At 46.9% G+C, this 25,730-nt stretch overlaps 1 long non-coding RNA gene across 1 annotated transcript; it reads right to left on the bottom strand.

Moving 5' to 3' along the window:
* Nucleotides 1-424: 424 nt before the first annotated feature.
* LOC132540336 (uncharacterized) lies at nt 425-13,964 on the bottom strand. The gene is made up of 3 exons (XR_009551489.1): nt 13,409-13,964; nt 9,883-10,010; nt 425-955 (listed from the first exon to the last, which is right to left on the bottom strand). It is a non-coding gene; the product is annotated as an uncharacterized LOC132540336 (long non-coding RNA).
* Nucleotides 13,965-25,730: the final 11,766 nt, after the last annotated feature.

The following is a 25,730-nucleotide window of genomic DNA, read 5'->3' as shown; positions in this document are numbered from 1 at the left end:
TTAAAGCATTAGACCCTCAAGCATGAGGTCTTGAGTTTGATTCCCAGTACAGCATGTTTCAGAGTGATACTCTGGTTCTCTCCCTCTCTCTCTCTCTCATGAAAAATACACAAATATTTTCTTAAATGCTAGGAATAAACTCTAACTTTATATTAGAGGAGATCTCCATTCATATATCTGATCTTATTTACTTTTAATAGATTTATTTATTTATAAGAGAGAGAGAGAGAGAGAACCAAGGCACCCCTCTGGCACAGGCCAGTCCAGTACTGGACTTGGGACTTTATGCCTCTAAGTCCAACATTTTTATCCACTACATCACCTCTTGTGTCACAAAATAATAATAAAAAAGCTTCCATGCATTTACATGTGTTATCAATTTTTTCTACCAAGGAGTGACTCAGTGAAGAAGCACAGGGCTTACCCCAAGTTCTATCTCAGGCACTGTGTGAACTGGAGTAGTGCTCTGGTCTCATTCTATCATGAAATGAGTAGTTGTGTGTGTGTGTGTGTGTGTGTTTTCTTTTCTCTAACATTTACCCAATAGTATTAATTTTCTAATCATGTGCTTATTTTTAAAATTTTTTTGTTAGTGATTTAATAATGATTAACAAACTTGTAAGATAACATGGATATAATTCTACACAGTTCCCACCCGCAGAGTACCGTGTCCCATCCCCTCCATTGGAAGCTTCCCTATTCTTGATCCCTTTGGGAATATGGACCAAAATTCATTTGGGGGTGCAGAAGGTGGGAAGTCTGGCTTCTGTAATTGTTTCCCTGCTGGACATGGGCATTGACATGTGGATCCACAGGCCCCCCTCCACCACCACCCTGTTTTTATCTCTCCCTAGCGGGGCAGGGTTCTGGGGAAGTGAGACTTCAGGACACACTGGTGAGGTCGTCTGCTCAGGGAAGTCAGGATGGCGTCATAGTAGCGTCTGCAACTTGATGGCTGAAAGGTGGTGAGATACAAAGCAGGACAAATTGTTCAATAAACAGGAACCCAAAGGTAGGACAAGCCCTGGCCTTTGCCCTCATCATCCAGCAAAGCAGATTTTCACAGTGAATTATACTCATGTATTAGAAATCATTTGGTTGCCAGCAAGGATAGGGAGCCTATGGATGTGAGAGGTGGAGCCTAGTTGGGAGAAACACCACAAGTTGCAAAGGTGCTCTCAAATCTTCGTGTCTGATTCCTGTGTGTGTGTGTGTGGGGGGGGGGGTCCAGTATTCTGGGGGCTGCTGTCCCTGTTCAAGGCGAGAGCAGAATCATGCACAATGCTCTTCTGAGGAATGTGACGAGGAAGGGTAGTGGTGAATCTTGATCTGACACATAGGGGCAAAGAGGAGGCTAGAGGCATGATGGGCATGTCTGACGGCACTGGTGATATTAGCACTAGTTAGAAAAGCGTGACATCTCTGATGCCCCTCCTGGAAATAGTCTCTGTGCCATTATTTCTAAAACAATACCCCTCACCCTAGGGAAGAGATGTCCTTGTGTATATTGAGTCACTAGACATTTTTATCTGCCCCCTCTGCAGTTGTTCTAGTTAGTATGACTTCCAGCACTAAAATAATTTTTTGTTGCAATGCAAAAGAGAAAGATGCACACACAGACAGATAGATAGACAGAGAGACCAGAGCACTGCTCAGCTCTGACTTATGGTGGTCCTGGGGATTGAACCTGGACCCTCAGGCCTGAAAGTCTTTTGCAGAACCATTATGCTGTCTCCTCAACTCCAGTGCCAGGGTTTTCACACAAAGAAACTTGAGGGAGAGCTAGAAAGCTTTCCACACCCACCCCCACCCCCGCCAGATTATAAGACAACTACAAACTGAGGTTGCGGTCACTCATGCAGCATCTTAGGCTCCAGTTCTTCAAAGATGGTAATACAGACCTTTTAAAGCCAGGGGGTGGGGGTGGGTGGTGGTGTTTCAGTGGGTCAGAGATGAAGTCACTTCTGTTTGTCACCCACCTAGTAGGTGACTCTCCTAGGAGCTGTGAAGCCCCAGCTACACCTCAGCCGCCTCCCTAGTATTATTTTGAAGCTATGAGTGTTCTTAGGCCTTCAGGCAAATAAAAGAGGAACCCACTTTTCTTTCCTTCATTTATTTATTTTTTTCCAGAGCTCAACTCTGGTTGATGGTGGTAGTGGGGCAGAGGTGAGGACTGCACCTGGGACTTTGGAGCCTCAGGCATAAGAGTCCTTTTGCAGAACCATTAAGCTATCTACCCTCCAGGTCAATAAAAGATAGAGGAGAGGCTCTAAACTTTGCTCCTGGATGGACGGGGAGAAGCTACAGTCTGCAGGAGAGGCACAGAACATGAGCATCTCCCCAGATGTCCCACATTCTGGCTCCCTGAAGCCTAAGGGACCACAAACCGCTGAGAGGACTGTGTGTGAGGAGAGGAGGCTTCCCAGGTGGGTAAGAGCCTTAAGACAGACGGTAAAATCATTCCAGACCACCCCAGGCTGACAAGTCTTTCCTTGGTCAATTTTCTTCCAAGTTCAAGGGGAGAAAATAGATCTTAGTATTAAGGCATAGCAGCATATCTCTCTCTCTCTCTCTCTCTGTCTCTCTCTCTTTCTCAATCAAAAGTCAAATTAAATCTAGTCTTGGATTCATACTAACCTAAATTTGGATCAGGGCTATACTTTTCAGCTGTAGGACTTGAGAGACAGTAGCCCCCTAACATCTGTCCCTCAGTTTCCTCCTATATTTTGGATTGAGAAGAATGACACCTTCTGTCTGTGGGCACACAGCTCAGAGCACTGTTCACTCTCCATGTTTGGGGTATTTGAGCACTGAGCCTGGCAATGCTGCACGAGTTGGGAATTCTTGGGGTAAAAGCTTCCCCTAAACTTTTTACATTTAAGAATCCACATTCCAGCCAGTGGAAAATAGCATAGTGGTTATGCAGAGAGACATTCACGCCTGAGGCTCCCAGGTTCAGTCTCACCATAAACCAGAGCTAAGCAGTGCTTTGGTTAAAAAAAATAATAATAAAAATAAAAATTAAATAAATGAACATTCCTTTCTTTGTGTGTGGATGAAGTTTATTAAGGTGAAATTTTCATGTGGCAAAATGAACCCTTTTAGGGTGCGGTTCTGAATTTGGAGACAGCAGCATCTTTTATTTACTTGTTTTTAGAGAGGAATCTTCCTTTTATTATTCTTTTGTTTTTATTTTCTTAACTAGAGCCCTGATTGAACCTGGAGCTCCAGAGCCTCAGGCATGAAAGTGTCTTGCAAAACCCTCTATCTCTCCCCCACCCCCAGATTCTTTTACAGTGTAGCTCAAAGTGGTCTTTTCTCTACTTTGGACGACATGCTTGCCAGCCCCAAGTGAACGAACGCATAGCATGCGTTTTGTCGTTTTGAACGCATAGCCAAGTGTTTTGTCGTTCGCACTGACCTTTTCACGGAAGAAAAGCAAGTAACCTCTCACAGTGGTTTTCTTAATCACAGTTTATGATGACTTGGGAGCCCGGCGTGTTTGATTGGCCAGAACACAAGCCACCCAGAAATACATTTATGAGCATCAAGCATTGTTTAGAGCAACCGAGTTTATGTTGGTGCTTTTCATTCCATAGGGGCCATCATTAAAAGAGTTTCTAAGAAGCCTGGTTACTGTTGAAGTTGATTAATAACCAACCCCAAGCCTGCCCTTCTTGGGCCTACAATCAACCTATAGAAAAATAACTCTTGTTAATTAAAAAGAGTTGTTTCTCTGGTAACTGCTCCAGGCTCAGAGGTGCAGAAACAAAGAACCCAAAACCAAACCAAAGCAAGACAAACAGATGCTAGGACTGTATACACACTACTTCCTCCTTCCTGGAGTCCCAACTTTGGTTTGAGAATGCTGGCAAGGGTGCCCCCTACTGTTTCTGCAGCTGCTCTGTTGAGGGTTTTTTTGTCCCTTGGACTTGGAAGGTTGACACAATCTCCTGGTCCCACACAAGAAAGCTTGAACTGCGACCGTGCTATCTGGGTGAGGGCAGAAGTACAGATCAGAGCACCATGTTTCCAGTTACGTTTCCAAGAGGCCAGCCTTGCACCCACAGAAGCCTTGGCCCAGGCTTTACAGGGTCTTAGCCAGCATCCTCTCTGCTTAATTTCTTCACACCTTTTAAGGATCATGAAGGTGAAGTCATCGGCTACCCTCACTCCTCCCAGGACCTAACTAACTAACTACCCACTCTTCCCTAACCAGTAACCACTGTGCACACAGGCCTCTGAGATTATTCCATTTTACCCAGGAGGGTTGGTTTTCACAGCTTAATTGGCACCACCAGGAAGACTTCTCCCTTTCCCCCTTGGGAGCCTTTATGAATTCCTGAGACCTTGTCCTTTTTGGGAAACCATTCAGTGACTTTCATTACTGGCAAGGGCTGCCTTGCTTGGCAAGATGATAGATTCCTTTTTATTTATATTTTGTTTGCTTGCTTAGGTGTTGGCTTGTATGTCATCATCTGCTAGTTATTTTATTTTTTAATTGGGTGAGTTAATGTTTTACAGCAAACAGTACATACGGTTGGTCCATGTGTAAAATGTCTCAGTTTTCTGCAAAATGCCATCACCCCCAGCCTACGTCCTCCTCCACCAGCAGGCACCAGGACCTGAAAGACATCCCCACCCAACCCCAAATTCCTTTACTTTGGTGCAGTCCACCAAACCCAGTCCAGGTTCTGCTTTGTGTTTCCCTTTCTGTTCTTATTTCTCAACTTCTGTCCATGAGTGAGATCATCCCCATATTCATCCTTCTCTTTCTGGCTGATCTCACTTCACAGGACTCCTTCAAGCTCCATCCAAGAGGAGGTGAAGAAGCTGATCTCATCATTCTTCACAGCTGAGTAGTAATCCATTGTATATTTAGACCACAACTTTCTCAACTAATTCTCAGCCCTGTCTGGTCATTGTTATGTCTGTTGACTTGAAGAATACAGGTCCCACTGAGATGGCCTTGATTCTTCTGCTTTCTGAACTAGGATATCTGAATGTTTAGATGCCCTGGGCTTTGTCTCCCTGTCTGGGAAGAGAACCCTACAGTAATGCAGGTGCGGTGAGCTTGGTTGTCTGTGTTATTTTTTTCTTCTTGGTCCACAGCTTCCTGCAAGGCTGGATTTGAACTTTCTGGGTTTTTCAGCTGCTCGTCAAGCCTCTGGGGCAATGTGTTAATTTATCTATGGTTTCTCTGGAGAAGGGCCGTGATTCTGTCCTCTCCCTGAGTTTACTTCAGTCCCGTCTTTGGGCTAAGGTCGGAATCCACTAAATGTCTGTTTTTTTGTTAAACAGGGTGACTAACAAGTTCAAAAAACAGTGAACATGTGCCCCCCCCCCGCCATCCCGCTACACCCCCACCACCACCACTGCCCGCAACAGCAGCAGTTTCCATTCTCCCAGGATTAGCCTTTCAGTTGGCTGTAAATTCCTACACCACACTGCGGCATATCTGACCCAAAGAGAAGACAAGAATCTAAACGAGTCAGATTATAAGTCTTCCAAATCTCTGTGAGTCCTCGAGTTAATTGGTTTACAGAGACTTAAAAGCACTTATATAAATCTAAACTCAGAGAACTCAAGAATTTCCAAAAGGCAAAAACAACTTAAGTGCTAATACCTTAAATATTTGAGCTCATTTAAGGAAGCTTTTCCTGTTGAGGCTGCGAAAGCCCCCCCAAAAAGATGTAGCCACCAGGAACCAACAGCCTTGCGGGAAGATGAAATGCAGGAGTTCTAAACAACACACGCAGTGCTCTGAGATGGCTAGCCATGTCTGTTACTGTGGCAAACTGCAGAACCAAAAATGAATAGGATGCTTCAGAAATCACACCATCTCCATAGTGATTTCTTTGGAAAAAATGGAACTACTTCTTAGCGTAAGAACAAGAGGCTGGAACCAGAGCATCACTCTGACACGTGATGCTGGAGAATCCTTCTCAGCACTTGATTTGGTTTCTTTTGTTTTGATCAGAGCCCTGCCCGGCCCTGGCTTCTCCTGGGGCAGGGGATTGTACCTGGGACTTTGGAGCCTCAAAGCAGAAGAGTCTCTTTGCATAACCATGATGTTATCTCCCTAGCCTCAGACTTTTAAGTCCGAATGTTCTCACCGCTGGGCCCCCTCTCCCTCTCAGGCTGCCTTAGTGATTTCCTGATGTGTTTTTATCCCACTGTAAAAACATCAGTGTCTACTCTCGTTATATTAGAGAGTTTATTTAATCACAATCTTCTAAATTTTCCATGCTTGTCTTAAATTGCTTTCCTAAATGTTTTAGGTTATGAACATGTAAATATATGTGTTCAATTCAATTAAATTATAATAACCAGTGTCTTCATAAAAAGACGTCTGTAGTTTCAGCTATGCCACCAATTATACGGCTCTGCAAACCCTTCTACTTAAACTGTTGCTTTCAGTTCTAAAATGATGTTATTCTGATGTTGTTGTTGTTGTCATAACCCGGAATTCACTCTTCTGGGCTGACATTTTCAGAGAAAAAGAAAGAAACAGAAACAAGGAGACGGAGGAAAAGTGAGAAAGACAGCCAGCCCGGCACCAAAGCTTCCCTCAGTGCGGTGGGGACCAGGCTCGAACCTGGGTCCTGCACAGGGTAACACAGGCACCCTCCCAGCTGAGCTATCTTGCAGGCATTTTTCTCAACAACAGTTAAGATTTTTTGGGGTGGGGTGGGGGGAAGGCTGTGGCTCACTGGGTTAAGTGCACATAGTATGAAGCTCAAGGACCAGCGTAAGGATCTAGGTTCGAATCCCTGACTCCCTACCTGTGGGGGGGTGGTGGTAGCTTCACAGGTGGTGAAGCAGGTCTGCAGGTGTCTCTCTCTGTCTTCCCCTCCTCTCTCCATTTCTATCTGTCCTCTCTAACAATGACGACATCAATAACAACAACAATAACTACAACAACAATAAAAAAGACAACAAGGGCAACAAAAGGGAAAATAAATTAAATAAATAAATAAATAAATAAATAGATAAATAAAGTCAAGGCTAAGCAGATGGGCCTTAGCTGTATTACAACAAGAAAGGAAAGAAATGAATAGGGTATCAGAGGTGATACTGTGGTACTCTGGCCTCTCTAAATACAATAAAATAAATAATAAAAACAGTTTTGAAAAATGATTATTTTATTTATGTTTTGTTTGATAGGACACAGAGAGATTGAGAGGGGAGGAGGAGATAGAAAGGGAAAGAGAAAGAGAGACACCTGCAGGCTTGCTTCACTGCTCAAGAAGCATTCCTGCAGCAGGTGGGGAATGGGAGGTTGAACCCAGGTCTTCGAGCTCAACAGGGTTCATCACTACCCAGCTCCTGTAAAGTTATTTTCCCACAAGAAAACAGAAGCAAATTCCTGGCTGCTGTGTGGTAGCGCAGCGGGTTAAGTGCACATGTCACGAAGCACAAGGACCGGCATAAGCATCCCGGTTCAAGCCCCAACTCCCCACCTGCTGGGGGGGTCGCTTCACAGGCGATGAAGCAGGTCAGCAGGTGTCTGTCTTTCTCTCCTCTTCTCTGTCTTCCCCTCCTCTCTCCATTTCTCTCTGTCCTATCCAACAACAATGACAACTATAGTAATAATAACAATAGCAACAACAAGGGCAACAAAGGAGACAAGAAGCAAATTCCCCCCGCCTCCTCTCCCAATTATGAGAAATCAGAAATCTCAACTCAAGCAAGGCAGTGGCAGGTTTCAGTTCCTTCTAGAATCTTCAGGGCAGAACGTTTCCTTGGATTTCTCTGCTTGCAGAAAGGTCTGCACTCTTAGTGTCCTCCCTCCAATCTTGGAAGCTAGTGGTTAAGGATCTTTCCCTTCTCTGACCTTCTGGCTCCTTGGATGGACCCTGCAATGATGTGGGACTCAGTCACATCTCACTGAAGAATCTCACTGATGATGCCCATCTTGACTTCATCTGCTGAGTCTCTGTTGTCAACCCAGTAGGCCACGGTCGAGGTCTTTGTGGGGACCTATGTCATTTACCCACGTCACTTGGAGTTTGTCATCTTTCTCACAGAATTCAAGGGGATTTCCTTCAAGAAGGCACTGGGCTAGGGGCCAGGCGGTGGTGCACCTGGTTAATCACACACATTATAGTGTGAAAAGACCTGGGTTCAAGCCCCTGGTCCCTACTCGTGGGTGGGTGGGGGGGGAAGCTTCATGAGTGGTGAAGCGGGACTGCAGGTATCTCTATCTCTTTCCCTATCTGTCTCCCCATCCCTTCTGAGTTTCCCTCTGTCTCTTTCTATGCAATCACAAATAAATAAATAAATAAGGCACTGGGCTGGAGATGTTACTAGATGGAATTACAGAGACATTGAATGTCTGGCAATGCATTCACTCCTCAAGCTGTAAGAATGTTCCATTGCTTATCTAGCCACCAGCCTTTTGGAAATAGCACTAGGTATAAAATTCAAAAAATTTTCAAGCAGCATGATGCCAAGTTTTGTTGATGTTAATGATTCTTTCCAGGCAATGATTTTCCTCCTTCCTTCCTTCCTTCCTTCCTTCCTTCCTTCCTTCCTTCCTCCCTCCCTCCCTCCCTTCCTTCCTTCCTTCCTTCCTTTCTCCTCCTCCTCCTCCTCTTCCTCCTCCTTCTTCTTTTTAATTGTCTAGCTCTTTCTGAGAGGTCTCCTGCTCACTGAGACATATAGCTGATAATACCTACCAAAACCCAGGTGGTGCCTCAGGCTGTGTGAGTGTTTTCCGAGGGGAAATCACCAGGCCATGTGAGCCTTGGAGACGTAAGGAGTCCACCTTCAGAGACTTGCACAGGATGGACTCTGTGTTGGATTCTCACCAAAAGTCCTGCCTGTACCCGAGCAGATGCCGCAGAGCAGGGAGAAATGGGATTCTGGACCAGAATGCTGTATGAGAAATTGCCCTTCACAGCAACAGTCAGAGCAAGGGAAACTGTCTAGCAGAGATGTTTCTAGGATACACTCCTGATGGCAGCCAACCTACGAGCTAACTTGAATGACGTTGGGCAGTGCCATCTCCTGGAGTTATTTACTGACCACACAAGGCAGCTTTTGTGCACTGGTTCACACCTCCTGTGGAACTAGGACTAAAATTTCAGGACAGTGACCTGGGAGGCGGCACCGTGGTCAGACTTTGGACCTGGAAGCTTGAGGTCCCAAGTTGGATCCCCCCAGCCTCTGGCAGAGTGCTACTCTGGCCTCTCTCTCGCTCTTGCTCGTCTCTCTGTCTCTATCTAAGAGAATAAATAAGATAATTTTTTTTAAAGTTCCAGAATTTGTCAAGAGACTCCTATATGAAATTCAAGAACAAAAACTTTCTGTTCAAAATGGGTGGGACCCACCAGTGCATATTTTTTGCTTATGACTTACTTGAAGGTCTTTTAGGGTTAGTGAAGCTTGTCCAGTTGCAGTTGTTGTCAGCTGTATTTTTTTTTTTTAATTTTTCTGTCTCTTTCCCTCTCTATCTCCCCCTCTTCTCTCAATTTCTCTCTGTCTCTATCCAATAATAAATAAATAAATAAAATATTTTTATTGAGGGGGTTAATGCTTGACCACACAATCACTGACATATGTACACACGTACATTATATAATAGACCCCCAGAGCTTTCTTCCTTTCCACCCTCCCCTTTCCTTCTCAGTCTTTTGCTTTGGCGTCACACACTGTGTTCAGTCCGTGTTTCACTTGGTGCTCAATAAAAATATTAACAAGAAAAACCATCAAGAAGCAGAAACCTTGAGTAAGAGAGAAGTCTAATACAGGGAGAAGCACGAGTCTACAGCATGAGCACATGGGTACACAGAAAGTTTCACTTAGAAAATGAAGGATTCTTCTTGTCTGACTCAACGCCTAAAAATTTAACTTACTGTTTGCATTTATGCTTCTTACCATGCCTCGAGGTGGTTTGAAACCAAGTCCCGGGATTTCTCCACTACTGTCTCAAGAGTTCTCTTGTTGGTATCCTAATGACCAGTGTATTCTGCTGGTGCATAAACTCTCCTTTCTCCAAAACAGGGCTGCATATTTGGAATCACAAAACAAAACAAAACAAAAACAAAACCCCTAAGTCTCTTTGAAACCCACAATTATCTTTGGGTTTTTCTGGGCTAGCCATTTGAGTTACCCCCAAACTTTGCTCTTTCACCTTCTAAAAAAGAAAAGGCAGGGGTGGGGGTATAGCATAATGGTTATGCAAAGAGACTTTCATGCCCGAGACTCTTAAGTCCCAGGTTCAATCCCCCATACTGCCATAAGCCAGAGCTGAGCAGTGCTCTGGTAAAAAAAAAAAAAAAAAAAAAAAGAGAAAGAAAGAAAGAAAGAAAGAAAGAAAGAAAGAAAGAAAGAAAGAAAAGAAAAGGCAGTAACAGAGCAGTGTCTGCCTGGAAGTATCCATATTTAATTTTTCTGTGATGATTAGTTGTTTTTTTAAATTTTTTTATATTTATTTCCTTCAGTTGGCCTTGTTGTTTTGTTGTTGTAGTTATTATTGATGTCGTTGTTGGATTGGACAGAGAGAAATGGAGAGAGGAGGGGAAGACAGAAAGACAGACACCTGCAGACCTGCTTCACCGCCTGTGAAGCGACTCCCCTGCAGGTGGGGAGCCGGGGGCTCAAACCGGGATCCTTATTGCTGGTCCCTGCGCTTTGTGCCACCTGCGCTTAACCCGCTGCGCCACCGCCCGACTCTCTGTCAGCAGTACTGTTAGCAGGCTCTTAAGTACTGCTGCTCAGCCACCTCCTTTTAGTTCAAAGCCCAGATGATGCCGTCGCCAACACAGACACAACTGAATGAAACAAAGCCGATGGGATCCAGGAGGATTTCAGTGAGGACAAGATGGCGGCATCCGTGAGACTGCCAGTGAAAAGCAAGGTGGCGTCAGACTCACTTTGGGAATCTTCAGGAGTTCCTGCTTCTAGAATCAACGCTACCCCAAATTTTTCCTCCCACAGAGAACTAACTGCTCAGTCAATTTTTCCGTGGACGTGTGCTCTTCTAACTGGCTAGTTCATATATTTAACAATACTTCTATGCTTTCATAGGAGGAGGCTATAAATATAACATTATGTTTTATATATTTTTATTTATTGGGGGGATTAATGGTTTACAGTTGACAGTAAAATACGGTAGTTGGGACATGTGTAACATTTCTGTTTTCCACATAATAATCTAACCCCCCCCCCAGGTCCTCCTCCACCATCATGTTCCAGGGACCTGAACACCCTCCCTCCCTCAGCACACCCCAGAGTCCTCTACTTTGGTGCAATCCACTAACCCCAGTCCAAGTTCTGCTTTGCATTTTATACTTGTAAGTACTTTGCCGTCCACGCATGTTATACTTGTAAATACTTTGCCTTCCATGCAGCTATACTTAGCTTTGACGTTCTCTTGTTTGCCTCTGGTGTTTCTGTTTTGACTTTGACCCAACAATAGCACAGCTAGACTCTGAATCTGGGAGCTCAAGCTGGATATAATTTCTGCTTCCTTATAGAAATGAACTATTTAAAAAAATAATAATAACAGGAGAAAAAAAAAAAAACAACAACCCTCAACTTCTAGCCAGCTGACATTAAAATTCTCCCAAGTCTACAGCCCTGAGTATCTCAGGGGATGAAGTTTCCTGTTGGTTTACCCAGCTGTGAATCGAGTGTCTAACTCTCAGTAGCTGTGTTGGAAGGTGATAAACAGGGCTGTGGATTTCCTCTTTAAATTGACTTATTTTTACTTAATTTATTTAAGAAAACAAGCTCTACATGACTTTTTACTTACTTATTCATTTTATTTTCCCAGAGCACTGCTCAGCTCTGGCTTCCAGTGGTGGAGGGAACAGAACCCTGGGACTTTGGTGCCCCAGGCATGAAAGTGTTTTTTGCATCACCATTATGTAATTGTCCCCAGCCTTGATTCTGCTTCCTTTCTTGATGGGTTTGGAGGGGGTTAAATCTAGACACAGGCATCTTTGACCTTTAAAACATCCAAATTTGGGGAGAGGAGGGGGTCATGGAGGGGGATAGAGTGGGATTACAGCAGAATTCAAACCTCATTGCCCCGAGTCTGATGGCACTTTGGGGAACCCTCTTCACTTCTCTCGGCATTAGCTTTCTCATCTGTTCACAAGGACTCTAAGGTTTGGGGGAAATAGTAGTGAAAAAAACCAAAAAGGCAGGGGTCAGGCGGTAGCGCAGCAGGTCAGGCTCACTTGATGCAAAGCGCAAGGACAGGCTTAAACATCCCGGTTTGAGCCTCCGGCTCCCCACCTGCAGGAGGGTCATTTCACAAGCGGTCAAGCAGGTCTGCAGGTGTCTTTCTTTCCCCCTCTCTGTCTTCTTCCCCTCCTCTCTCAATTTCTCTCTGTCCTATCCAACAATGATAGCAATGACAACAGTAACAATCACAACAACAACCATAAACAACAAGGGCAACAAAAAGGAAAAATGTGGCCTCCAGGACCAGTGGATTCTTAGTGCAGGCACCGAGCTCCAGCAATAACCCTGGAGGCAAAAAAAAAAAAAAAAGGCTACCAGATAGTGGGCCAGGCACAAATCATTAGAGCCACAGACACCAGGTTCACCCCCACCTCAATTCCAATGTCCTCTTGCTGCCTCTGTGACTTTCATTACCATGTCAGGCTCCCCTCAACAGCAGAGTGAGTAAACTATTACTATTACTATTCGCTATTACTATTACTATTCTCTATGTCGGAGTGGGGCTTGTTTGCCACACCTAACACACACACACACACACACACAGACACACATACAGACAGATATACACACAGGCACAGACAGACACACACAGAGACACACAGACACATAGACATACACAGACATACACACAGATACAGACATATACACACATACAGACGCAGACACACACACACACACACACACACACACACACTAATGCAAGCCATGCCAGGGAAAGAGGTATGTGATGTGATAATAACTTGGGGGGTGGTGGTTGTGATCCATCACCCCCTTCTTGAGGGCTAGTAGAGAGGGAAGCCCTCCCTGCCCCGCCTCCTCCCGTGTGGAATGAAAGGGGGACAGTTCTGAAGCAGTTTCTGTCTTACAATCAACTTTTCAACCAGGCTCCCGTCTCCTCTGGTGCCTGGAGTATTCCTGGCACATCTTTTATAAAAGTCAGCCTCTCTGCCTTCCGGTTGCAAATTGCATGCACATTTCTGCTCCCTGCCACCAGCCCTCCAGTCCCTCCTCCTCCTCCTCTTACCACCCCCTTCAGTTGCCTCTCCCTCCCCCACTCCTAATGAGAACGAGTTGACTTTTAATTAAGGTCATATTTTATCTGCTGGGAGAGGCAGCCACCAGCATGACTGGGGGTTGGGGGTGCAACACAGTCCTTTTCAGCACCCCCCCCCCGCCCCCGCCCCCGCCAACCCCCGCCCAGCTCCATTACCTGTGTGTGGATGCCTGTCTTCTGAGGCTGTTTGGGACCAGAGAACCGACAGCCTGGTTTTGATGGCTTGAAAGGAACGGTGGGGTTTAGAGGCATGGGCCTTGTGGCGAGATTTCCCTGCTCTGTTCTAATCCCCTCTTCCCGTTCAGGCCTCGTTTATTAATTCCTTGGGGGAGGGTGTTGTGCACAAATCTAAGAAAGAAGAGGAAGAAAAAAAAATGAGAGAGAAAGAGAGAGAGAAAAGACTTTGTCAAATACCCTGAACTCTGGCTGTTATGGTGATAAAGAAACCAGTCTGGAAAAATGTGAACATTCTCCAAACGGCTTCAGTCAATCCAGGCTGTTTGTTTCTTTCTTTTGTGGGGGGTGGGGTGGGGAAGAGGAAATGGTCCCCCCCAAAGCCTGGCTGCCTTAACCTGCTTTCCAACTTGCACTGGGTCTCTGGCTCTCACCGGGCCACACTGAAGAGAAAAGCAGAGAGACAGAGAGATGCCCTCTGGGAAAGGAAGCTTCCCATTGGGAGCTGTAGGAAGAACAATTGGGATGTCTAAACAGCTTTCTGGTCCATTAGCCCCGAGCCTGGGGATGGGCCAACAGCGGCCTGGGTGAAATGGAACAGCCTGGGGAAGCGGAGGGGACCTGAGTCCTGCTCTGTAGTTAGCTTTGAACTCCTGAGAGCTTTGTCTAATTTAGGCGGTGGGAGGAGTGACTTAAACCAATGCCCCGAGGGGGCCAAGGAGGCAGACATGCAGCCAACGCCTCTTTGTTATCAAGGGGAACCCCCCCCCCACTCCTACTCCCCCCACACTTCAGCCCCGTGTCAAGCTAAAATGTTTAAGATTAGCATAAGGGTTTCATATGTGCAGGGCATGGCAGGCAGCCTGGAGGAGCAGTACTCTCCCGGCTGGCTGGGCGGCTGGGCCGGCTGTAGGGGCTGCATATCGTCCCAGCACCTTCCTTTGAGTGACGTTGACATTTCTCTGCCTGACTTGGGCTGTTTTCCCACCAAGGGCTGATTCATGGGGTAGAAACCACAAGTCTGGAGGGGGTGGGAAGCTTAGGACTCCTAGAAGTGGTGGCTGGGGTTTCCTGCAAAGAGACAGGGCTGCAGCCTGCTCTTTATTCCTTGTCTTGGGACTAGCCCTCTGGAGCTAGACTATTTCATTCCTTCCTTCCTTCTTTTTTTTTTTTTTTTTTTAATTATCTGTATTTATTTATTGGATGGAGACAGCCAGAAACTGAGAGGAAGGGGAGGATAGAGAGACACCTGCAGCCCTGATTCACCATTTGTCAAGCTTTTCCCCTGCAGGTGGGGACCGAGGGCTTGAACCTGGGTCCTTGCACACTGTAATGTCTGTGCTTAGCCGGGTGCAGCACCACCCAGCCCCTCTTTTCTCTCTTTCTTTTTTTGCCTCCAGGGTTATTGCCGGGGCTCAGTGCCTGTGCCATGAATCCACTGCTCCCAGAGACCATTTTTTCCCCTTTTATTGCCCTTGTTGTTTTATCATTGTTGTGGTTATTATGATTGTTGTTGTCATTGCTGTCGTTGGATAGGACAGAGAGAAATCGAGAGAGGAGAGGAGACAGAGAGAGGGAGAGAAAGGTAGACCCCTGCAGACCTGCTTTATCACCTTGTGAAGCAACTCCTCTGCCGGTGGGGAGCCGGGGGCTTGAACCGGGATCCTTACGCCAGTCCCTGCGCTTCACGCCACATGCGTTTAACCCGCTGCGCTACTGCCCGACTCCCCTCTATTTCTTTCTTTCTTAGTTTTCCTTCCTTCCTTCCTTCCTTCCTTCCTTCCTTCCTTCCTGTCTCTTTTTTCCTTTCTTTCTTTCTTTTTCTTTCTTTCTTTCTTTCTTTCTTTCTTTTTCTTTCTTTCTTTCTTTCTGCTACCAAGGTTATCATTGGGTCTCAGTTGCCAGCACTGTGAATCCACTGCTCCTGGTGGCCACCCCCCCATTTTAATGGATAGAACAGAGAAATTGAGAGGGGAAGGGGAGCTAGAGAAGGAGAGTGTAAGAGAGACACCTGTAGCCCTGATTCACCATCCTTGAAGCTTCACCCCCGCAGGTAGGGTACAGGGGCTCCAACCTGGGGCCTGGCACATAGTAAAGGATGTTCTCAACCACGTGTGTCGCTGTCCAGCCCCACGGAGTCAGTCTTTATTGCTCATATGGACTTTCTGCTCTGTTTTTAAGATAGTTTTAGATGAATCTATCTGCTTATTTTGATAGGACAGAGAGAGAGCACAAGGGAAGACAGATAAAGAGGATGACAGAGAGACACCTGCAGCCCTGCTTCACCCCTCATGAAGCTTTGCCCCTGCGGTTGGGTACTGGGGGCTTGAACCTCGGTCCTTGCATGTGGTAATGTGTACACCCAACCAGGAACTCCATTGCATGGGCCTGGAATTTTCTGCTCTTGAGACTACTCTTTTGGCAAAGTCTCTGAACAGATGACTTAGGAGAGAGAGAGAGAGAGGCAGAAGAGAGAGGCAGAAGAGAGAGGGCTCTGAGGTTTGAAATTCTCGCTAGAATAGAGGTGTTGCTGATTCTTCAGGGCCATCTCTGTCCTCTGAGTCTCAGGACACCCTGTTTCCAAAAAGTTCTGGGGGAGCCTTGCCCCACCAGGGAAAGATAGAAATAGACTGGGGGTATGGATCAACCTGCCAGCACCCATGTCCAGCAGAGAAGCAGTTACAGAAGCCAGACTTCCTTCCTCCCGAACCCCAAAAATAATTTTGGTCTATACTTCCACAAGGGGAGAAATGTAAGGGGAAGATGACCAGAGGGCCCTGAGTCCCAGTTCCACTGGGACCTGGAACCCTGATAACAAGGAACCTTTGTTTTTGCTCCATCACTGAGAGGAAAGAGATTCTGGAGAACACCTGAAGAAGTCAGATGCTGCTGCTCTTATGTGAGAGGGAAGAGGAAAAAGGACGGACAACTATGGAATGCCACCCTGTGTGGTCTGAGTTGGGTTCAAGAGAGAGAGAAAGACCAGTGGGCTCCGAACCCTGAACCTTGGAGGCTCGAATGATGACCCCACCCACCAGCCCCAGTCAAAGGCTCCTCCGGGAAGCCTGCAGACTTGTCCCCATGAGTCACCCCTTGGTTTCCGGCCAAGCTCCCACCAGGGACAGGCTCTGTGGCCCAGCTGAAAAGTGCCCTTTTCCTGGGGGAGGAAGTGTCCTGGGGATCCACCACAAAGGCTTCTCTGGAGCCCCCCCTCCGATGGCTTTTCAGAAGCATCAGCTTGAGCCTTTGGAGAAGCATCCAAGAATTCCAGGCCGGCCTCCAAGTGGAAATTGAAACCCAGGTCTTTGCAAGCGTGTCCACATGCATCCCAGACCACTTGCTGGGAGCCTGGGCGTGCTGTGGTGTGAAGTCTTGGATGGATGGCCCGTCATAATACTTGGTTAAAATATGAGATTTCATGCTTTCAGATTATGGTTTCTAAATAGTGTCTAACCTCCCGAGATGCCCCGGACTTTCTGCTTATTTGCAGAATCAGCTACATGAGCTCACTGCCTGAATCAGCATTCAGAAAAAAAAAAAAAAAAAAAAAAAGCCCTAACTCACAAAGTGGCTTTAAAAGCAAAAAGGAAATCTTGGCTCAATGAGAGGGGCTGGATGAGTCGACATCAGGGAAGGCTTGATCTAGGTGGTGCTCAGAGAGCCTCTGAGACTCAGGGTTGTTCTATTTCTCCACTTGGTCTTTTCAAGATGATGGTTTTATCCTCAAGATCCCCGTGATGGGTTACAGACGTCTTCCCTGCCACAACTCGATGCAGGAGTGGAGTCTCATATCTGACTAGCCAGTAGGAAAAGTAGAATTCCTAGTGGATCTTTCTGTCTTTTTAAAAATATTTTATTTGTTGGGTAGAGATAGAAATCTAGAGGAAAGAGAGAGGGGGGAGGGAGAGAGAGACAGACAGACAGAGTGACACCTGCAGCACTGCTTCACTGCCAGGGGCTCAAACCTAGGTTCTTGCGCACTGTAGCCGAAAATCTCAACCAGGTGCACCACAGTCTAATGCCCCTAGTGGAACTTTCCAGGGAAATCTGAGCTTCACACCCTGGAGCCCCCACCCCCCCACCACCCTCACCATGTCCACCTCCTCTGACCCCCTCTCTGCTGACTCTGTTTTGTGACCAGAACCCCAAACCAAGTCTTATGGGCCAGGGGAGGAGATCCCAGCTGCATTCAGCCTCCTTGGCCTGGATAAACTTGTGACCCCTTAACAATGGCCACCTTGTTTTAAGAAGTCCTGGGGGGAGCCCTGCCTCACTAGGGAAAGACAGAGACAGGCTGTGAGTCTGGTTCCACCTGCCAGCGTCCATGTCCATCCAGCAGTGAAGCAATTACAGAAGCTAGAACTCCTACACTTCTGCACCCCAAAAAGAATTTTTGACCTATAATCCCGGAGAAGGGGAAAAAATTAGGGGGGGTTGACCAGAGGGCTCTGAAGCCCAGTTCCACTGGGACCTGGAACTCTGATGACAAGGAACCTTTGTTTTCACCCCATCAATGAAGAGGGAAGAGATTCTAGAGAAGGTCTTGAGGAAGTCAGGCACTGTTTCTCTTATCTGAGAGGGAAGAGGGAAAGAAGGAAGGACAACTTTGGGTGATTTCACTCTTCAGTAGAATATAGAGAATTGAGGGAGTCGGGCTGTAGCGCAGCGGGCTAAGCGCAGGTGGCGCAAAGCACAAGGACTGGCATAAGGATCCCGGTTCGAACCCCGGCTCCCCACCTGCAGGGGAGTCGCTTCACAGGCGGTGAAGCAGGTCTGCAGGTGTCTGTCTTTCTCTCCCCCTCTGTCTTCCCCTCCTCTCTCCATTTCTCTCTGTCCTATTCAACAACGACAACAACAATAATAACTACAACAATAAAACAACAAGGGCAACAAAAGGGAATAAATAAATAAAATTAAATAAAAAAAAGAATATAGAGAATTGAAACACATGAACTTGAAAAATATATATTATACTAAATTACATAATTATAATTTAAGTATAACATAATTTATACATATAGTCAGCCCATAATTATGATCTTGGGAGAACTATGGTGGTTACCATTGGGGTATGGGGGACACGGAGCTCTGGTAGTGGGAGCAGTGTGGAATTACACCCCTATTATCTTCTAATCTTATAAATCACTATTAAATCACTAATGAAAAATGAAGAGGCTCCTCAGGGACCCTCCCTGTAAATCCTGTCATCTGACATAGGAAATGCAGTTACAGAACTGGACTTCCTGCCAGGTTGAATAGCTCTGGAACCTCCAGGCAGGGAGGGAAAAGGGTCACCTTGGAGTATCTGCTTCCAAGCCTGGGCTTGAACCAGCTGCACTGTGGCGGAACCCGGGGTGGTGCTGAGGGCAGCCGTGCGACAGGACAGTGCTGAGTCCCAGCATTGGCCAAGTTCAAGGCACAAACTTATTTCAGCCTGGGTCCACGGCAAGCCACTGACCCAGCACCCGAGGGCAGAGGAGGGTGCTGCCATCAGCCTGAGTGCAGGGGTGAGGTCATCAGTGAGAGACGAGAGACGGCTGAGAGCGGTCCCTTTCCTGGCTACATTGTGACATTCTCTGGGAGCCCAGGTGGGGTGCAAGAGATGACCACTGCACAGTTCTTTCTCAGGGCTCCCACCTCGCTGTTAGGTGTTGAAGCAGATTCTCAAGATATATGCGGGGGGAGAGTCAGTCTCCTCTGTCCCTTTGACAGGTGTTCAGCAAGGGGACATTGGCTCTGCAGGACACCTGTCACATCTCCAGGCATTTCTGGTTGTTAAATCCCAAATGAGAGGATGCTGGTGGCATCTATCAGGTGCAGTCCTGGGCTGTCACCAAGCCTCCTACAACACAGGGCAGGCCCACACAGTGAAGTATCGTCCATCCCAAAACACCAAGGCCCAGGCTGAGGAATTCACCAACTAATGTCACTTCCATGAATTTTAGGAGTCACTGAGAACTTTCCTTCCATCCTTCTTTCCTTCCTTCCCTCCTTCCTTCCTTCCTCCCTCCCTCTCTTTCCCTCTCCCTTTCCTTCTTCCGTTCTTTCTTTTTTTCTTCCTTTCTTTTTTCTTCCTTTCTTTTTTCTTTCTTTCTTTCTTTCTTTCTTTCTTTCTTTCTTTCTTTCTTTCTTTCTTTCTCTATTTCTTTCTTTCTGTGCCAGTACCTTGATCATGTTGTAGTCCACCCCTCCTGGACTGATCGTTTTAAGTTTGTTTTCTTTTTAAATTGGGGGGTGGACACCCCAGCATGCCCTCACCATTTGTGGCACATGTCCCCTACCCCCGCCCCTGCCCCCGGCTCTGTGACTGGCTCTTCCACATCCATCTTGTGAGGGATCACACCCAGGCTCTTGAGCTTGTCATGACACACGCGCTACCAGGTGAGTTATTTCTTTGCCCTAAGACTTATTTCTTCCTTTTTTTTTCCCCTTTCATTTTTTGGGTGTTGAGGGCAGGCAGTGTGGAGAGAAGTGGAGACTCTGTTTATTATTCCACTCTCGCTTCCACGGCAGGAAAAAATGCTGTTTACACAGAACATCAAAGGTCGCTGTCACAGACACCCATTTCATATTGCAGGGCCTCTGCCAAACCCAATAAGCAGATCTTCCTTGATATTAAGTTTGACAAGCAGAGAGACTGTGAAAACCAGAATTCCAACTGGGCGTGCTCCCGAACTCAGTCAATTCTGTGAGCAAGGAGAAGCCAACGGTAGCCTTATTCTTGACGAGTAGATTGCATCACAGGCTGTATTTATCTGGTCTGGGGGAGACATGGCTGTCCCCCCCCACACACACACACACAAGATGCTGTGGGGTATGGTGCAGGCCACAGGCAGGATGCCAGCCAGATTCAGACCCAGGCCTTAGGGTGTATGTGTGTGTGTGTGTGGGGGGGGGGACAGGCAGGTGTGCCAGCCAGATTCAGACCCAGGACTCGGGGTGTGTGTGTGGGGGGGCGCTTTACACTACTAAGACAATTTGATTCAGAAATGTGGGGTGTCTGCATTTTCTTCAGTCAAAAGAAAACAGGTGTCATGTGCTGGCGCAGCCAGTAAGGCACCCATGTTATTACTCACAAGGACCTGAGTACAGCCCCCCCCACCTGCAGGGGAAGCTTCATGAATGGTGAAGTGGTGCAGCAGGTGCCTCTCTCCTTCTCTGTCTTCCTCTCCCATCTCAATTTCCCTTTGTCTCATCAAGAAAGAGGAAAAAAAGAAGAAGGAGAAGAAGAGGAAGGAGCACGAGAAGGAGAATGAGAAGGAGAACGAGAAGGAAAAGGAGGAGGAAGAAGAAGATGATGATGATGATGAAGAAGGAGAAGAAGAAGAGAGAGAGAAAAAAGAAGGGCCAGGAATGATGGATTTGCAGTGCGGGCACCGAGCTCCAGTGATAACCCTGGAAAAAAAAAAGTCAATTAAATTAGAAAAGGACCCAGATGGACGTACACACATTAGAATGCACATGCTGCCATGCATAGGGACTTGGGTTCAAGCCCCTGGCCCCCCTTTGCAGGGGTGAAGCAGGCTGCAGGTCTCTTTCTTTCTCCCTCTCAATTTCTGTTTCTGTGCAATAGATAAACAAACAAACAAATAGATGGGGGGAAAAAAGCAGGACAGAAATGCTTTCCAGGTGATGGTTCAGGGTTCAGGTCACTGGGGGGAGCCTGAGGTCTTCCTGTTGCAGACCATCTGCTCACAGACCCACCTTCTGCTGGGACCAGCCCACAGCCTGGATTCAGGACCCCCTGCTACCAGAGGTCAAAGAGGTCACATAGCCGTCTAAGCTGAATAGGGGTCCCAGATCAGATCAAATCAATGGGGTTTACAGTCAACAATATTTCCCATATTCGGGAGCTACTCTCTTCCCTGATCCAGCTTTCTGGTCCTTTTTCCAGCCATGACATCATCTCTCCAAGACAATAACTAGGATCCACCTGCATATCAGATTTCAGGCTCAGGGGAAAAAAAACCTAGTATAGCCAGAGACCCTTTGGAATATAACTAAAACATGCCTACTAGCTATCTACAAAATGGAGGACCCCCCAACTCTTCATCTGCACTACTCCAGCCTTTAAGTCCATGATTGGTCAACAATTTGTTTGGCTTTGTATGTTAACTCTCTTTTCAGCCACTAGGTTCCAGATGCTAGCAGAATGCCGACCAGACTTCCCTGGACAGACAACCCCACCAATGTGTCCTGGAGCTCCACTTCCCCAAGAGACACACCCTACTAGGGAAAGAGAGAGACAGGCTGGGAGTATGGATCGACCTGTCAACGCCCATGTTCAGTGGGGAAGCAATGACAGAAGCCAGACCTCCCACTTTCTGCATCCCATAATGATCTTGGGTCCATGCTCCCAGAGGGATAAAGAATAGGAAAGCAATCAGGGGAGGGGATGGGACACAGAGTTCTGGTGGTGGGAATTATGTGGAGTTGTACCCCTTTTATCCTGTGGTTTTGTCAGTGTTTCCTTTTTATAAATAAATAATAAAATGAAGAGGCTGGAGGTCGTGGCATCTGGAGGTCTTGCCCACTAGAGTCAGTTTTCTCTCCTGTGCTCTTCACTGGGTGTCCCTCAGAAGCTTCATGAGTGGTGAGGCAGTGCTGCAGGTCTCTCTGTCTCTGTGTCTCTCCTTCTTTCCCTCTACTTTCACCTTCAGTTTCTATGTCTTTATAAAAATAAATAAATAAAAAGAAGCTACTTGGAGCAGTGGATTTGTTGTGCAGGCACTGAGCCCTTGTGATAATCCTGGTAATAGAGAGAGAAAGATAGTGAGAGTGAGAGAGACAGAGAGAGAAGGGACAAGGGCCCTCTCTCCAGGAGCTTCTGATATGGTTCATGTTCACACAGATGACAGGGTAGGTAGGTGGGTTGGGATTCGACAGGTGGGAGAAATGTTATAGAAATGACAGTCTGGTGCCTGAGGTTGGCTCTAGGTGACAAGGGAGGGACTGGAGGGCTGGACCCCAGTATGACTCTCCTGCTTTGCAAAAGGCCTGGTCTCTGGATCATGCATTATTTTTAAAGATATAACTAATTTATCTTGAGAGAGAAAGAAGAGCACTACTGGGTCATAGGCAGTAGTAACAGGGATCGAACCTGTAGCCTTGGGCAGGCAAACACACTCTAGCAGGCTCTTGGCACAGCAGGACCTGAAACTCTGCTGTCATCACAACCAGGATTGCAGCTGGGTGGATGTTTGCCCTCCTTCCATCTCTGTCCCTCCAGGTACTAGGAACTCCATCCTCCTCTCCACTGGGCAAGGGAGACTTGTTTTCACTGCAAGAGACAGAGTGGAGGTATGCACTCCATTCGGAGGCTGATCTCTTTCTGTCTGAGCAGAACCTGTCTGTCCTGCTGGCCCTGAACACCAGCTGAATTCACTTCACTCTCACTGCACACCTGACCCAGCCCTGTGCTGTCCATACAGCAAGTCAAACAGGACAGAACCAAAAGTCCCCAGCCTGCTGGAACAAGTCTGTGATCAGATAGACAAGGGCAGAGAGCTCCCCCAATGCTCCATTCTCTCTCTCTCTCTCTCCCCCCCACCTTCTCAATTTCCAGCTGTCTCTAGCTAATCATTAAATAAAAGTAATTTAAAAAATCATAAAAAGGCTACACACACACACACACACACACACACACACACACACACACCTCCATATCTTATATTTTGTATCATAGTCTGTCCTTTTCCTTATCTATCTTTTCACGTCAGCAGTAGCATCCCATATCATTCTTTTGATCAGCTACCCAATATCCCATAATCAAGGTAAATTGTGATTGATTAATTGGTTGATTTGACCAGAGCACAACACAGCTCTGGCTAACAGTGGTGCCAGGGACTGAACTCAGGACGTCGGAGCCTCAGGCAGGAGAATCTACCACCTTGCTATGCCCCCAGCTCTCACACTGTGGACCATCGACTCAGACCGTGCCTGGGGCCTTTGGCTTGTCCTTAGGCTTTAGCCGTCCACGACTGCCACCTCTCCAGATTCAAAGGAGGTCTCGAAACTTGACATCAGGCTCAACCTGACGCTGTGGACTGGCTACGGAAGAAGGGCAAACGCTAGAAGAAGAAGAAGAAGAAGCCGGTGGACAGCAGGCCAGTGAATCCCATTAGATGTGTCTGTCTGAGTGCGGGGGTTTTTGTCAGGGGAGGCCCCAATGCGTCTGGAAGATGGGACTGTATTGGGTGGGGGTACATCTCATGTAAACTCAACAAAGAAGGGAGGAGCAGGAATGATTTGAGGGAATTTTCAGCTTCAGGAAAATTGAGAACACATACATGTTGGAGTACAAGTGGGCAGTGAGGGAGATCAAGAAAGGGAAAGGGAATGTGAGAGCAATTTTCTCACATGTTGATGCTCTCAGCTTGGCAGAGAGAGAAAAAGTGCATGAGAAACCATGCTCAGGGAGCTTTTTTAAAAATTGATTTAATAATGATCGACAAGACTATAGGATAAGAGGGGTACAATTCCACACTGTTCCCACCACCAGAGTTCTGTATCCCATCCCCTCCATTGGAAACTTTCTTATTCTTTATCCCTCTGGGAGGATGGACCAAAGATCTTTATGGGGTGCAGAAGGTGGAAGGTCTGGATTTTGTAATTGCTTCTCTGCCGAACATTGGCGTTGGCAGGTGGATCCATACCCCCAGCCTATCTTTATCTTTCCCTAGGGGGGCAGGGGTCTAGGGAGATGGGGTTCCAGGACATATTGGTGAGGTTGTCTGTCCAGGGAAGTCAGGTTAGTGTCATGGTAGCATCTGCAACTTGGTGGCTGAAAAAGCTTTAAGATATAAAGCAGAACAAATTGTTTAATAATCAGGAACCTACAGGTAAGAGTAGAGCAGATGTGATTTGGGGTCTCTAATTTGGAAAAAGCTAGTAGGTCTATTTTAGGTCTATTCCAAGGGGCCCATGACTTTACCAGTTTTTGCCTGAGCCTGACAGCTGATGTGGAGGTGTGCTAAAGGTATTGTCTAGGGAGATGGTGTCAGAGTTGGAAATAGGACTAGAAAGCTCCCAAATATGAGGAGAGAATATAGATATTGCAGAACAGCTTTTCATGAAGAACCTCCAAGCCCTGCCTTCACTTCCTGTCACCTGTTACCTCGCCCATTTCCTCTGTGCCACATCTACTGCCTTCCCCCCCCCCCCCGGCATGAGTAATGTGTGTTCCTGGCGAACGTGGTTTCCGGTGTGGTGCAATGAGTATCTGTGTTTATGGTGTTTTTCGAGGACTGGCTCTTCCCTGTCTGTCCCTACCTCCAAAGGCATCTACTCCACTAGTACTATCTGTTGTTTCTTCCCTGCATGCATAGCCCTTGTCAATCTCTGCGGGTGATCATCTGATGACAGGTATGTCTCCCTCCCCCAGTCCCCATGGAGCAAGCTGGCAAGGTCTGAGTGTGGTCTCCCAACCTGGGCCAATGCTAGGGAGACCAGTGGGCATCTGGTTCTGGGAGGGAGGGTGAAGGCTTTGGAGTTGGAGCATAGCGCCCTGTGGATGCCAAGCTGAGGGCCAAGGTCACATGCAGCCCAACTGTTATACTCCAGGAGGACTCCTACCAGCTCTAGGCTCTTCTCCTAAATGAAGGTCAGATCCATGACCTTGACAGTCTAAGGCTCTGGCCACCTCACTGTGTGTGTGTGTTTGTGTGTGGGGCGGGTATTGAACACATCTGCATGGCAGGGTGCTGGAGTCCTTTAACCCTCAGAAGATCCCTGGCATTCAGGGGCCAGGCTCAGCAGTTCAGAAGGTGCTAGGCTACCCTTCTTCTCAAGTGATGAGTCATCCAGTCCCAGGGAACAATCTAAGTTTATAAACATATGATATTTAATATATGTATCTTGAGTCCTTTTTGCAAGTGACTTCACTCTTGTGCCTGGGCTCCCTCAGGCATCAAAGGCCTCTGAAAGCAACACTTCTCTCCCAGAGAAATCAGAAGCATGAGGTGAAAGGATGCTTTCAGCTAATACCTGGCCCCTCCTTGTTGTCCTTGCAGGGTGGCAGTGCCAGCCAGGAGCATAATGCCATGCCCAGTGGAAACACCAGTTCATTTCCAAGTGTAGTATGATTTTTTTTTTTTTTTTCTGAGGCTCAGATTCTCATCATCACTTTCCTGTGACTAGGTCTAACTTGTTCTTAAATAGAATACAAAACAAAAATGTCGGTGTACCTATTTTTCTGTTGTCACAGGGGTTTCACGACTCTGGGTTGACTTTTTCAGATCAGAGGTGAGAGACAGAGACAGAGACAGGGAGAGAAGCCACAGAGCCTTAGTTTCCCAAAGTAACA

Source organism: Erinaceus europaeus, chromosome 9 (assembly GCF_950295315.1).
Source record: "Erinaceus europaeus chromosome 9, mEriEur2.1, whole genome shotgun sequence".
Lineage (NCBI taxonomy): Eukaryota > Metazoa > Chordata > Mammalia > Eulipotyphla > Erinaceidae > Erinaceus > Erinaceus europaeus.
This window is presented reverse-complemented; position numbering and strand designations above follow the sequence as displayed.